General features: G+C 39.1%; 1 protein-coding gene across 12 annotated transcripts in view; it reads right to left on the reverse strand.

The window, feature by feature from the left end:
- Positions 1-15691, reverse strand: part of LOC147341495 (uncharacterized) — a 786153-nt gene that overhangs the window by 253589 nt on the left and 516873 nt on the right. The gene's annotated exons all lie outside the window — the stretch shown is intronic.

Genomic DNA, 15691 nt, shown 5'->3' on the forward strand with positions numbered 1-15691 from the left:
AACAAAGGTAAAAGGAAATTTTTTAAAGCCACCTCAGATAACATGAATCTTCAGCATAAAATGGATGTCTGATTTACTTCCTTTCATTTTCCTAGCAGATGGGCAGCTGTTCTTGTACTCACAAACCTACTGTTACAAGCAGGATATTCAAGCCAAGACCCTGAGGGGTGATTTTTAATCATTCATGTTGAGCTCTAGGGAAGAAAGGAGACTATTGTTATGCAACTCACGGAAGCACTCAACCTTCTCTTTTCAACTTCATTTTGGTTCTCCTACTTCAAGTTTCACATACTAGCTACATTTTGAAAAGTGATTCTAATATATGCCTTCTAAAAAGCATAAACATTCCTTTTACTTAAGAGAGTTATAACACTAAATGCTCATATATGGATGACAATTACACTTTTACACTTCCATCAGGAAGCTTCCACAAGCCTCTTATCCTCATCCATCAGAGGGAAGACAGAATGAAAAAAAAAATCACAGAAAACTAGCCAAACTGATCACATGGATCACAGCCTTGTCTAACTCAATGAAACTATAAGCCATGCTCTGTAGGGCCACCCAAGATGAACAGGTCACTGTGGAGAGTTCTGACAAAATGTGGTCCACTGGAGAAAGGAATGGCCAGCCACTTGAGCATGCTTGACTTGAGAACCCCATAAACAGTTGTTGTTCTTCAGTCACTCAGTCATGTCTGACTCTTTCCAACCCCATGGACTGCAGCATGCTAGGCTCCCTTGTCCTTCACCATCTCCTGGAGCTTGCTCAAACTCATGTCAATTGACTCAGTGATGCCATCCAACCATCGTGTCCTCTGTTACCCCCTTCTCCTTGGTCGTCCCCTTGTTGTCCCCTTCTTCTCTTGCCTTCAATCTTTCCCAGCATCAGGGTCTTTTCTAATGAGTCAGAGCATCACATCAGGTGACCAAAATACTGGAGCTTCAGCCTCAGCATCCATCCTTTCAATGAATATTCAGGGTTGATTTCCTTTAGAATTGACTGATTTGATCTCCTTGTGGTCCAGGGACTCTCAAGAGTCTTCTCCAACACCACAGTAAAAAGCATCAACTCTTCAGTGCTCAGCCTTCTTTATGGTCCAAATCTCACATCCATACATGACTACTGGAAAAACCATAACTTTGACTATACAGACCTTTGCTGTCAAAGTAATGTCTCTGCTTTTTAGTGCATTTTCTTGGTTTCTCATAACTTTTCTTCCAAGGAACAAACATCTTTTAATTTTATGACTGTAGTCACCATTTGCAGTGATTTTGGAGCCCAAGAAAGTAAAATCTTTTATTGTTTCCATTGTTTCTGCATCTATTTGCCATGAAGTAATAGGACTGGATGCCATGATCTTAGTTTTACGAATGCTGAGTTTTAAGCCAGCTTTTTCACTTTGTTCTTTCAGTTTCATCAAGAGGCTCTTTAGTTCCTCTTCACTTTCTGCAATAAGGGTAGTGTCATCTGCATATCTGAGGTTATTGATATTTCTCCCTGCCATCTTGATTCCAGCTTGTGCTTTATCCAGTACATTTCATATGATGTAAGCAGTTGAATAAGCAGGGTGACAATGTACAGACTTGATGTACTCCCTTCCCAATTTTGAACCAGTCCATTGTTCCATGTCCAGTTTTAACTATTGATTCTTGACCTGCATACAGGTTTCTCAGGAGGCAGGTTAAGTGGTCTGGTATTCCCATCTCTTGAAGAGTTTTCCACAGTTTGTTGTGATCCACACAGTCACAGGCTTTAGTGTAGTCAATGAAGCAGAAGTAGATGTTTTTCTGGAATTCTCTTGCTTTTTCTATGATCCAACAGATGTTGGTAATTTTATCTCTGGATTTTCTGCCTTTTCTAAAAAAATATGAAAAGGAAAAAAGATATGACACTGAAAGATGAATTACCCAGGTCAGTAGGTGCCCAATATGCTACTGGAGAAGAACAGAGAAATAGCTCCAGAAGGAATGAAGAGGCTGAGCCAAAGTGGAAACAATGCCCAGTTTGTGGATGTGTCTGGTGGTGAAAGTAAAGTCCGATGCTGTAAAGAACAATATTGCTTAGGAACCTGAAATGTTAGGTCCATGAATCAAGGTAAACCGAATGTGGTCAAACAGGAGATGGCAGAAGTAAACACTGACATTTTAGGAATGAATGAACTAAAATGGACAGGTTGGGTGATTTAACTCAGAAGGCCATTGTATCTACTACTGTGGGCAAGAATCCCTTAAAAGAAATGGAGTAACCCTTATAGTCAACAAAAGAGTCCAAAATGCAGTACTTGGGTGCAATCTCAAAAATGACAGAATGATCTCAATTCATTTCCAAGGCAAACCACTCAATAGCACAGTAATCCAAGTCTAAGCCCCAACCACCAATGCCGAAGAAGCTGAAGTTCAATGGTTCTATGAAGACCTACAAGATCTTCTAGAACTGACACACAGAAAAGATGTCCTTTTCATCGTACAGGACTAGAATGCAAAAGTAGAAAATCAAGAGACAGACAGACAAGTTTGGTCTTGGAGTACAAAATGAAGCAGGGCAAAGGCTAACAGAGTTTTGCCAAGAGACCACACTGGTCATAGCAAACACCCTCTTCCAACAACACAAGAGAAGACTCTACACATGAACATCACCAGATGGTCAACACCAAAATCAGACTGATTAAATTCTTTGCAGCCAAAGATGGAGAAGCTCTGTGCAATCAGTAAAAACAAGACAAGGATCTGACTATGGCTCAGATAATGAACTCCTTATGGCAAAATTCAGACTCAAATTTTTAGTAAGGAAAACCACCAGGACATTCAGGCATGACCTAAATCAAATAATTTACGATCATACAGTGGAAGTGACAAATAGATTGAAGGGATTAGATCTGATAGAGTGCCTGGAAAACTATGGAAGGAGGTTCAAAATATTGTATAGGAAGCAGTGATCAAAACTATCCCCAAGAAAAAGAAATGCAAAAAGGAAAAGTGGTTGTCTGAGGAGGTCTTACAGAGAGAGGTGAGAAAAGACAAGAAGTGAAAGGCGAAGGAGAAAAGGAAAGATACACCCATCTGAATGCACAGTTCCATCGAATAGCAAGGAGAGATATGAAAGCCTTCCTAAGTGAATAAAGCAAAAAAAGGAGAGGAAAACAATAGAACAGGAAAGACTATAAAGATCTCTTCAAGAAAATGGTGACAGACTTTATTTTCTTGGGCTCCAAAATCACTGCAGATGGTGACTGCAGCCATGAAATTAAAAGACGCTTGCTCCTTGGAAGAAAAACTATGACAAACCTAGACAGCATATTAAAAAGCAGAGACATTATGCTGCTGACAAAGGTCCATCTAGTCAAAGCTATGGTTTTTCCAGTAGCCATGGATGTAAGACTTGGACCATAAAGAAGGCTAAGCAGCAAAGAATTGATGCTTTTGAATTTTGGTGTTGGAGAAGACTCCTGAGAGCCCCTTGGACTGCAACCAGTCAATCCAAAAGAAAATCAGTCCTGAATATTCATTGGAAGGACTGAATCTGAAGCTCCAATACTTTGGCCTCCTGATGTGAAGAGCCGGCTCATTAGAAAAGACCCTGATGCTGGGAAAGACTGAGGCAGGAGAAGAAAGGGATGACAGAGGACTAAATGGTTGGATGGCATCACCGAGTCAATGGGCATGAGTCTGAGCAAGCTCCAGGAGATGGTGAAGGACAGGGATGCCGGGCGTGCTGTAGTCCATGAGGTAGGAAAGAGTCGGACACACATGAGCAACTGAACAACAACAACACAGTCATAAATGCTTCGTTACTGATTCTCACGGGGACAAGATGGGGGAGGAGCCTTACATGTCAAAAGAAGGATATGTTATGAGTTGATGTGTACTCCCGGGGCAATGTGATTAATGCTTTTATTTACCACCACTCCCCAAAAGAAAACTAGAAATGCCAAGAAACTGATACACTATAAAGAAGTGTATTCAGTTTCAAGACTTAATGTCTAAAGGCAATAAGGGTCATATTTGAGAATATTTGGTTTTAACCAGAAAATCATGTAAACTTCCCACATTTAATCATGTGTGCTGTTGCTCAGATAACTGAGGTTAAAAGGGGAAACCATTACAGTCATTTATTCAACAAGCATTTATTGAGTATCCACTATGTGGCTGGATTGCCATGACATAATGGTCAACTGAAGTAGACAGGATCCCTGCCCTCCTGAGACTTAAAGGAGATAATACAAGGTGATAATAGCTGCTGCTAAGTCACTTTAGTCGTGTCTGACTCTGTGCGACCCCAGAGACGGCAGCCATCAGGCTCCCCCATCCCTGGGATTCTCCAGGCAAGAACACTGGAGTGGGTTGCCATTTCCTTCTCCAATGCATGTAAGTGAAAAGTGAAAGTGAAGTCGCTCAGTCATGTCCGACTCTTAGCGACCCCATGGACTGCAGCCTACCAGGCTCCTCCATCCATGGGATTTTTTCAGGCAAAGTACTGGAGTGGGGAGCCATTGCCTTCATGATAATAGCTAGGATCCAAAATATCAACAAAGTGGAATGGGTCTTTAGTTTTGAATAAAGGATGAAGGAGAGAAAATAAACAAAGATAGGTATGGTATCTATCTTATGGAGTTTATGGTCTATGGACCCAATCTGAAAGGCAGATATAATCACGTATTTTTAATGGAGACACATAGGATGCTATGCAGATTGTATAAAAATGGGACAAGCAAAGTATGAAGGGAGTCAAGGATGGCTTCCAGAAGAAAGAAAGTAGTAGAGTTTCACCTCTATCCTGAATAATTAATAAGAATGAGTTATGTAAGAAAGATGAGAAATGAGTTTTACAACACAGATTACCACATGGAAACATCCTGAGATAAGAGAGAACATTTCATGTTTGGGAAACAGAGAAGACGATTGTGGCTGGAGTACAGCAAGTGAGAGAGAAAGTGTCAGGAGGTGAGATTAGAGGGTAGGCAAGGACTAAAACTTTTTAAATTGAGATATAATTAAAATACTATAAAGTTTAATGTATACCATTCACTGTGTTTTTTAAAATATTCACAGTTATAAACCAGCAAACTATCTAATCTCAGAACATTTTCATCACCCCTAAAAAAGTTAATTCATATATCAGGACCTGAAATAGGAGGGAAGGGGGCAGGGCACAACATTCAAAAGAATGACATGCCCATAGGACATGACAAAAACTGGTTAGAACCAACTAGATCCAAGATTGCAGAAGATCTAATTCCAGTGGACCTTAAGTAGGCCTCCATTTTATGCTCATTTTAATACATCAGCATGTGAAGTGACATACAGGTGCCAAGACAGTTCTGAGGCTAACCATAAAAGGCCAAAAAGTGGGGGTGGACCAATTCCTGGAAATCCCTGTTCCTTCCCCAAAACAGTTGGAATACTGTTCTCACTCATTAGCCTATGAAATTACTCAGCCAATAAAAACTAACTACCCCATATTTGGAGTCTCTCAACTTCAGATATGGACCCTATTCTGTCTATAGAGTGTCAAGGCCATTCTTGTCTTAAAGAGGGACTGCATTCTCTCTATAGAATGTGTATCTCCCTAAACCATTTCTTACCCATCAATTTGTCTCTCACTGAACTCCTGTGATGAGACAAAGAAACCAAACTTTATTAAGTCCTGAGACCAGGTGTATGATTTCAATAAAAAGACTGTGGGTTCAAATCTCAATCTGAGTTGCATGGTTTCAGACCCACAAAATGGAGGCGTCAGTCAACAGCCTGGCTCATATAACAAATTTGAACCTAAGTAAGCCTATACTTACAGGAAATACTTGTCAGGGAAATCTAACATACACTAATTATAATACTCCAACTCAGAGTTGGACCATAAAAAAGCTGAGTGCTGAAGAATTGATGCTTTCGAACTGTGGTACTGGAGAAGACCCTTGAGAGTCCCTTGGACTGCAAAGAGATCAAACCCGTCAGTCCTAAAGGAAATTATTCCTGAATATTCATTGGAAGGACTGATGCTGAAGCTGAAGCTCCAATACTTTGGCCACCTGACGCAAAGAACTGACTCATTGGAAAAGACCCTGATTCTAGGAAAGACTGAAGGCAAAAGAAGGAGGCGGCAGAGGATGAGATGGTTGGATGGAATCATCAACACAATGGACATGAGTTTGAGCAAACTCCAGGAGATAGTGAAGGACAGAGAAGCCTGATATACTGCAGTCCATGGGGTTGGAAAGAGTCGGACACAGCTTAGCAACTGAAAAACACTCAGCTTTAGTGAGTTAAAGCTTACCCTAGAAAACAGGACAAGTTAGTCTCATAAGAAAATCCCCAGCCTCCTGGCAAATCATGCCGTTTTTCATGTTGCCTCTTTTAACTTTCCATAAAATTCACTCTTGCCCAAAATTCCTTGGGAAGAGTGCTCCACTGCTTGTTAGGTACTATACTCCCCTGTGAATGAAAAATATTGCCTGCCATACCAGTAAACAAAGGATGTTGCCACCATCAAGCCATCAGATTACAGCCTCCCCTACAGCGAGTCCTGAGGGAACTCAGGATGAAACAGGATGCCCAGCACCTAGCAGTCAAGTGCTATAGCCACCCCCAACAATGAAGCACTGAGAGGAGACTCACATAGGATACTAGCCCCACACAGCTGAGCTGCCTATCACAGAAATGATTTCAAGTAGCCCAGACTTTGCAACTTTCCATGCATAAAAGCATTCAAATTGTTACCTTGAGATACCTGCTACTGCTAAGTCACTTTAGTCGTGTCCGACTCTGTGTGACTCCATAGATGGCAGCCCACCAGGCTCCGCCGTCCCTGGGATCCTCCAGGCAAGAACACTGGAGTGGGTTGCCATTTCCTTCTCCAATGCATGAAAGTGAAAAGTGAAAGGGAAGTCACTCAGTCGTGTCCAACCCTTAGCGACCCCATGGACAGCAGCCTACCAGGCTCCTCCGTCCATGAGATTTTCCAGACAAGAGTACTGGAGTGGGGTGCCATTGCCTTCTCCTAGTTTTCTTTAATTAAGAATAATCTTTCATCGCAGCACTGTTTATAATAGCCAGGACATGGAAGCAACATAGATGTCCATCAGCAGATGAATGGATAAGAAAGCTGTGGTACATATACACAATGGAGTATTACTCAGCCATTAAAAAGAATACATTTGAATCAGTTCTAATGAGGTGGATGAAACTGGAGCCTATTATACAGAGTGAAGTAAGCCAGAAAGAAAAACACCAATACAGTATACTAATGCATATATATGGAATTTAGAAAGAAGGTAACAATAACCCTGTGTACGAGACAGCAAAAGAGACACTGATGTATAGAACAGTCTTATGGGCTCTGTGGGAGAGGGAGAGGGTGGGAAGATCTGGGAGAATGGCATTGAAACATGTAAAATATCATGTATGAAACGAGATGCCAGTCTAGGTTCGATGCACGATACTGGATGCTTGGGGCTAGTGCACTGGGACGACCCAGAGGGATGGTATGGGGAGGGAGGAGGGAGGAGGGTTCAGAATGGGGAACACATGTATACCTGTGGTGGATTCATTTTGATATTTGGCAAAACTAATACAATTATGTAAAGTTTAAAAATAAAATAAAATTTTAAAAAATGGAAAAAAAAAAAAGAATAATCTTTCAATGTTACGACTACCCAGTTTTTGTTGCAAAAACTCCTATATATTCTGTCCCCTCCCTTGCCTCTTTGAGACTTCTGTGTCCCTGACTTGAAGTCCTCAGAACATGTACAAAATAAACCCTAACTCTCAACTTTCAGGTTGTGCATTTTTTCCAGTCAACACCCCCAAACCATAGATTGTTTTTCCTTGAATATATGATATCAAACTCATTACTAAACTGTTTTGTTTTTGTCATTTGACACCTCCCAAAAGAAGCTCAATACCCGTTAGCATTTATGTTCCCCTAGTCCCAACCTGGAGAAGGCAATGGCACCCCACTCCAGTACTCTTGCCTGGAAAATCCCATGGACGGAGGAGCCTGGAAGGCTGCAGTCCATGGGGTCGCTGAGGGTCGGACACGACTGAGCGCCTTCACTTTCACTTTTCACTTGCATGCATTGGAGAAGAAAATGGCAACCCACTCCAGTGTTCTTGCCTGGGGAATCCCAGGGACGGGGGAGCCTGGTGGGCTGCCATCTGTGGGGTCACACAGAGTTGGACACGACTGAAGTGACTTAGCAGCAGCAGCAGCAGTCCCAATCCCTACCAAGTACAAAATCTACTTCCTATCTCTATACTTGCACCTATTCTGGACATCTCATATAAATGGAATAATACAATATATTTCTGGCTTCTTTCACTTAGCACAAGGTTTTCAAGGTACACCCATGTTGTGGCATGTTTCAGTATTTCATCGCTGCTTACAATAGAATAATATTCCTGTATATGGATAATATAACATTCATTTATCTTTTCATAAATTGATTGATATTTGGCCTGATTCTACTTTTCAGCTATTATGAATAATGCTAGAACATTTGCGTACAAGTTTATATCAGTGTTTTCAATCTCTTTGATATATACTGAGGAGTAGAACCATTGGGTCAAATGGTAACCATTTAACTTTTTAAGAAACTAAAAGATCAGCTAGCACAGTTTCATGTAGATCATTGAATAATTTTGTATTTTACTCTACAGAACAATAGGAAGCTAGTGGTCACAAAGAATTGGACATGACTTAACAATTAAACAATAAGAAGAAAGGGTTGTTAAAGTATGGTGTTGTTTGATTTACATTTTTAAAATCTTCCTTGGCTACTATATAGAGAATGGGTCAAAAGAAGCAAAAATAGAAAAAGAAAATTAATTAGGGGTCTACTGCAAGACTCTGGAAATAGATGGTGGCTAGGACTAGAGAAGGTAGTAGCAGTGGCTCTGGGAGGACAAAGATGGATCTGAGAGATACTTGCCAGTACAATTAACCTGATGTCTTCTTTGATTAGATACTGTGAGCAAGAGAAGGGGGACGTGCTAAAGGTGGTTCACAGGTTTGCAGTTACTAATAACCTCTGCAAGAGCAACTTCAATAGATTGGTAGGCAAGAAAGCCAGATTACAATGAGTTCATTCAGCAAATGTTTATTGAATACCTACTATGTGCGAAGCACAGAGGATATACAGCAATGAAGAGAACAGAAAAAAATCCCTGTTCTCATAGAGCTTATGATTTAGCAGGAGGAAGAGGCGGGGGGGGGGTGGTGGTGGAGAAAAGGTCAAAGCAATCCATCATATATTATGTTGGAAAGTGATAAGTACTACAGACAAAAATTAGAGTAGTAAAGCTTATCTCCAAAGGAATTATAATAACAAACATTTAAATAGCACTAATGAGAGCCATATACTGTTCCATGTGCTTTACATATATTTAGTCATTTAATCCTTACAACACTATAAGTTAGGTACAGTTATTATCCCATTTTACAAATGGGGAAACTGAGGCACAGAGAGGGTTCTGTTATTTTCTAAAGTAAGTTGCCCAGGTTCACATAGTTTGTGACTGGAATGGCTGAAATTCAAAGTATGATATCTGGCTGTAAAATGTGAGCTGGTAACCAATATGCTGTACTGCAACAGGGAGAATATGGTCTATCTGAAAACAGACTACACCAAGGGAAGATTTTATTTTTAACAAAAGCTATTTAAGGATGGTTACAGGATAAGGCATAGAAAGCAACGGAGATTGAAATTATTTATAGAGGGAATACCTCATAGAATGAAATCTCAGGAAATTAAGAGGCTTTAGAGAGGATGGTATTTGGGAAACTTCCTAAGTATATAACTATCTTAGGATATCTTGTTTGTTTCTAACATTTGAGTAGGCAGGACTTAAAGGAGAGCATTGTTTTGGTACTTTGGGTATTTTGGGGCAACTTTTCTAGATTATTCTGCCTCAATTCTTTGGCTTGTCCAAAAACCCAAATGGAAAAAAATATATATATATATATATAAGAATAAGTGAAAGAAGAGATAAATACAGTTCTGAAGTTGACTGACCCTCAAACAGAATAGATGAAGTTAAAATGCAGTGAGTTGCCACAAAGGGAAGGAAAACGCTGGATGCAGAACTCCACTTTCCTTCATAATTTCTTCTGGGAAAGCCTTGTATAAGGTCCAGAGGTGTCAGGATTAATCACAGACCATCTTTCTGCACTTCAAATCCTGTTTACCATTTCTAAGCTTACTATTACCAAGATGACTCCCAACTACCTAGAACTCAGTCCAGTTGCTCTATTTGGTCTGGGAATACTGTGACCTCCTCCTCCTTTACATACTGATCAGTATATGCAGAAGGAATGAAGATGAATACTTTGCAATCAGATGAGAGGCCAACCTCGTTGACTTGCAGCTTCTGCAGCCTTCCTTAAATCTGGGCTTCCCTGGTGGCTCAGTGGTTAAGAAGCTGCCTGCCAATGCTGGAGACGTGGGTTCGATCCCTAGGGTGGGACGATCCCCTGGAGGAGAAAATGGCAACCCACTCCAGTATTCTTGCCTGGAGAATTCCATGGACAGAGGAGCCTGGCAGGCTATAGTCCATGGGGTCGCAGAGTCAGATACATCTGAGCATGCATGCATGCCTGAGAGGCCAACAGGCATGCAAGAATGGAAAATTGTAAAAGAGAAAAAAAAAAGGTATTGAACCACACTAAGAATTAAGATCTGACTGCAATCAGCAAAGGTTTACTGGATGTCAATGTACAAACGGGCATCTGTACTAGAGAAAGATGCTGAGGCATGACTGTGCCCTTTTAGGTCTCTCCAAGCTCAACCCACCATCTGCCTATTCAATGCATGAACATTTCTGGGAAGAGCCAAGAGAGACAAAAGCTCTTGATTTAAAAGGAACAGAGGGAAGAAAAGGATGACAAGCATGGAGACACATTCTATAAAAATTCTGTGGATATTAGTGCCCCCTATTTTTATTCTTAAACTGTCATGACTCAGCCTCCCTCCACCAGAAGAACATGCCGCAAAGCTGCCTATTTAATCACATCAAGACTGGAAAATCTGAAATGAGTTCGCAAAGGATTGATGTTTATGGAGGATGTATAAGAATTGGTATATGCTAATTCTCTTCCTCATATGACTGTCTGCCATATCTGATATCAACCACAGGCTCTGAGGTAATCTCTATGACTGACTAATCTCAGTCTCAGTAAGCCCAGGCCACTCCAGGAGGGAAATAAGAGCAGTCCACAGAGTGGCCTACAGCAGGCAGATTGACTTTATCCCAAGATAAATGATTCATGGCAAATGGTAGAATTTGACTTGAAAAAAAAAAAAAACCACGATGTGCGGAATAGGAAAAGAACAAACACTGTTGCAAAAATTAAATGCTTGCAGCACAGAAATATAATCTAAATACAGCTATTGCTGAAAGATTAAGGGCTGAAAGGATTCATACTTTGAGAAGACATTTTACACTCTAACAAGAGAGTAAAGACTATTAAGAATCTTAACATTTATAAGTACTAGTGGACATTTCCATAAAATGACTCTCTTCTCCCTTCTCTCCTCCACTCATCTTCTAGCTACAATCTAAAACAAAAAGGTATAGATTTTAATGTTCTGTTTTCCAGGGGTATAAAGAGGGAATACTATTATTTCAGTACACATATATATTGTGGACATGAATATATATAATTTCCCAATTGTCATAAATATGAAGAAAACACATATTCCCAGCATTTCTACCAGCTAGCTGCTAGACTCAACAGCTTGGGAGTTGGATCTGCTGGCCTGTGAAGCCAAATAGGTAAGTAAACACTAAATGAACATCCTCAAGGTCTTTAATTCAAAGAAAAAAATACTCACTGTTTGAACCTAGGAAATGTAAGCAAAAAACAAAACTTCTGGAACACTGAGGTTCAAGTTAATAGGGTGGCAAGCCTAAACAAAGGTTTGCTTTGTGACATAGGAGATAGTTTTGACTCTATTCCTTTCTGAGGAGGCACTTCTTAAAACATGCCTAGCAGCAGCAGCAGAACTACTGCCATCGAGAAGCCAGTTAAACAGGCAAAGAGAAGACATTTTGAAGGTCTAAGAACCTTCATCTTTATGGACTACTCACCCCAGTGCAAAATGCATTTCCCACAATACAAACAGCCTCCCATATACACACACATGAAGGAAGTAAAGAAAACACATTTTCAACTATGACTAAGGATCAATCTGATCAGCTAAAAATTCTTTATCATTATATTGTATTTTCCTACGTTTCTTGACATTCTGAGCACATTTGCTTTTAAAGTCCATTCAAGGACATACATACCTGAATAAAGAATCATTTACATTTCATTCAGATGACAGTGAAAGTAAAAATTCAGTAAAACAGAAAAACACTTCTAACAGTTAAAACAAGCATATAATTTTACCATTTGATGTTAAATTACTTGTTCCTGAAAGGGGTTTAATAAAGCTACATGGAGTCCTTTTCACATGCAAAAATAAACATACACACAAGCTAACCATTTGGCTGTCATAGAAATATAAAGAAATCACTGGAAGAAGAATTCAAGTACAGCTGTCTCACAAAATATGAAAAATCACAGCAGGTCTAAACTCATACTTCCCCCAAAGCTAGTATCATTATTACTAAATTATACACCAAAAACCAGCTGCAGTGAGTGAGTGTGACTACTCTTTTAACAATGATACCGACTCAAAGTCAAAGCTTATGTCATCACAGACAAACATGAGACATTTGTCCAACGCTCTTAGCTAGAATTCTTTTTTTCCCAATCCACTTGGAAATCTTTCCAAATATTGTAAAGTAATTAACCCCCAATTAAAATAAATAAACTTATATTTTAAAAAATAATAAATTTGGCAAAACTAATACAATTATGTAAAGTTTAAAAATAAAATTTAAAAAAAAAAAACTTGTCCAATGCTCTAACCTAGAATTCTTTTTTTTTCCAATTCACTTTGGAAATCTTTCCAAATATTGTAAAGTAATTAACCCCCAATTAAAATAAATAAACTTATATTTTAAAAAATAATAAACAAGCAAACAAAAAGCCAGAGGGAACAGACTCAGCTAACTATACACCTGAAATTTAAAAATAAAAAACGAAGAGTCTCAGGGCTCTTGGGCAAGGAGTAAAGAATGATGTCCTTTTTACTCTCAGATAATGGACCATCAATATGCCAAATCAATAGTACCCAAAAAGCCGCCAGATATGTGGGCATCTCTCTCTTTATGTCTTCTCACAGAAGAATAAAAATACTCCTCTATGGAGATATAAAGAATTATGCTGAAGCAACAATTACTGCAAATACAGTTTGAAAACATATTGGAGGAAATGAAGGAAGATCCTAAAAGTTTCTGGGTTTTCTTTCTTTCTCTCTCTCTTTTTTTTTGCATTCAGACCTCAGATGCATATGGTCTAGGTTGTGGTCATACACTGTCATATTTTACATTGCAAGATATGTGTCCCTAACAGTTGAATGTAAATGGAATTTTGTTACTCAGATCACAAAAAGTGAAATATCTGGGAATCCAGAATTCATTAATCTTTCATCAGATTTGAGGCAAATCATGTATTTTCCCCAGATTCCAAATGTCTTACTCTCAAATTTTTGAATATGACACATTCTTCAGCTAACTAACTCCTTTTATTATGAGTGCTAAGCAAAAGCAATAACTATAACTGGAAGCAATAAGTAAAACTTGTAAGAGAACTGATATAAAGAATGGGTCTGGTCATTTAAAATAATAATATGATATTACTTTAAAAAAGTGAGGGGGGAACTTGCCCCTTATGGTAGTGAGTTCCCTGTTACCAAAGACATCCAAAGATAGGCAGAGTAACACCTATCATGAATTTAGTAACACAATTCACTCATTGGATGTATAGCAGTGATACTGAGCAGGGCTCTATCAGGCTCCTGGGCACAAAAGCCTTTGTCTTTCTGTGTCCTCCACTTCTTGATTACAGGAAATAGGCTTCATCCAGCCTCCATGACCTTGCCTGAGTTCCAAGGGACAGGTTCAAACAGGTACTAGGGAAGATAGGAGATGTGGAGACAAGGGAGGAGCAGTCCAGAAATCATAATGCAGCCTTTAGGGCAGAGTCTTAGCTCCCCAACAAGGAATATATATAACAATATCTTAGAATGCTTTTGCAGATACTAAAACCCCCACTAGGTGGGAAAAGTTAACTGTATGCTGCCCACAAGGACAGAGACTCCAGACTGGTTAGAACAAAAAGGCTGATGATGCTGACTCCCACTTATCTCACCACCAACCAATCAGAAGACTGTCATTGAACTTGTCATCCCCTCTTTGAACCACTATCATAAAGCTTCTCACTACCCTCTCAAGGTTGGGACATAACAGTTTTGAGGGCATTAGCCTTCTGTGGCCTCCTTTGCCTAGCAAAGGAATAAAGCTGTTGTCATATACATCACCCAAAACTCTCTCTTAGAATTAATTTGGTGTCAGAGTACAGAGAATGGATTCAGCTTCAGTAGTAACTTTTAAGGTTCTTTCAAATTTTATGATTCTTTGATTCTGTGAACACTGCTATGAACTATTTTCTAAAATGATCATTTTTTTTTACACAGCAAATACTTAATTATTTTTATAAACCTGCCTTTTCACACGTTGAGTCTATTTAAAGATGGCAAACACCTACAATTGTATTTGATGTCTTTATTCTCTTTCATAAGATAGATGTAAACATTTACTCTTGATGAAAACACAGGCTTATCTTTAAAAATGCATTCTTTTCATAATCAAAATTGAGATTAAAATAATCAGAAGGCAACTGGAGAAGGTAAGGTTTAGAAGACTAGCTGGTAAGAAGTTTGGGAACAACTAAACTGAAGATTCAAATATATGTACACACGACCTCCAGAATTAAAGAGAAAGGAAGGGAGAAAGGAGGAAAAAAAATGAAAGAAATCAACCAGCCCTGGTTGGTGGCACCTGTACAAAATTGTTAAATAAGAGTACCAATGAAATTGTTCATCAAAGCCACACAAGATCTCTTTCAAATTGAAATAACAGGACTGGAAAAAAAATCCTGGATACTTGCCTACCTCTTAAGCAATGTTCAAAAAGTTCTGGAACACTTACTGTGCCAGGATACTCAAACTGTAGCTGCCAACTTAAAAGTATTTACCTCTGAGCCATAAGATATCGTCCCATTGGTCAAAATGTATTCACAACAAAGCATCACTAATTATCTTTTCAAGAAATAACTAAGCACAGAAAACTAACATCTGAGTCCTTTCTTATGTTTCAAGTATTATCGATTAGAAATGTCAAAGAATCAAAATCTCATTAATAAGCACTTTGTGACTAATCACTAAGTCCAATAAAATTATTTTACATACAAAAACAGCCATGTTCCAAACGCTGTAAGCAAAAATGAAAAGTCTTGAAAGAACCTGCCTTTGAGCCCCTCCTACTACCCACCACCAAACAATATGATTAATAATCACTTCTATTACCCAGGGCATAATTTTTCTTTCCTTGTTCCTTAGTCTCAAAGACACAAAAGGAAAATAAAATGTTGTATCTAGTTTTAAAGTAATCAAAAGGCTAATCAGACATAAATCCAATCTCTATCCCAGAGAAAATCAGTATCTGCCTGAGTTCCAAATCCTCTTTAAACTGTGGAAAGCCACACTTCTGCTAGTATTGGAGCAGCATTGAAGAACAGTTTCTAA

Source organism: Bos grunniens, chromosome X, assembly GCF_055505025.1.
Source record: "Bos grunniens cultivar Pamir isolate PY7600 chromosome X, Bosgru_T2T1.0, whole genome shotgun sequence".
In the NCBI taxonomy this organism is placed as follows: domain Eukaryota; kingdom Metazoa; phylum Chordata; class Mammalia; order Artiodactyla; family Bovidae; genus Bos; species Bos grunniens.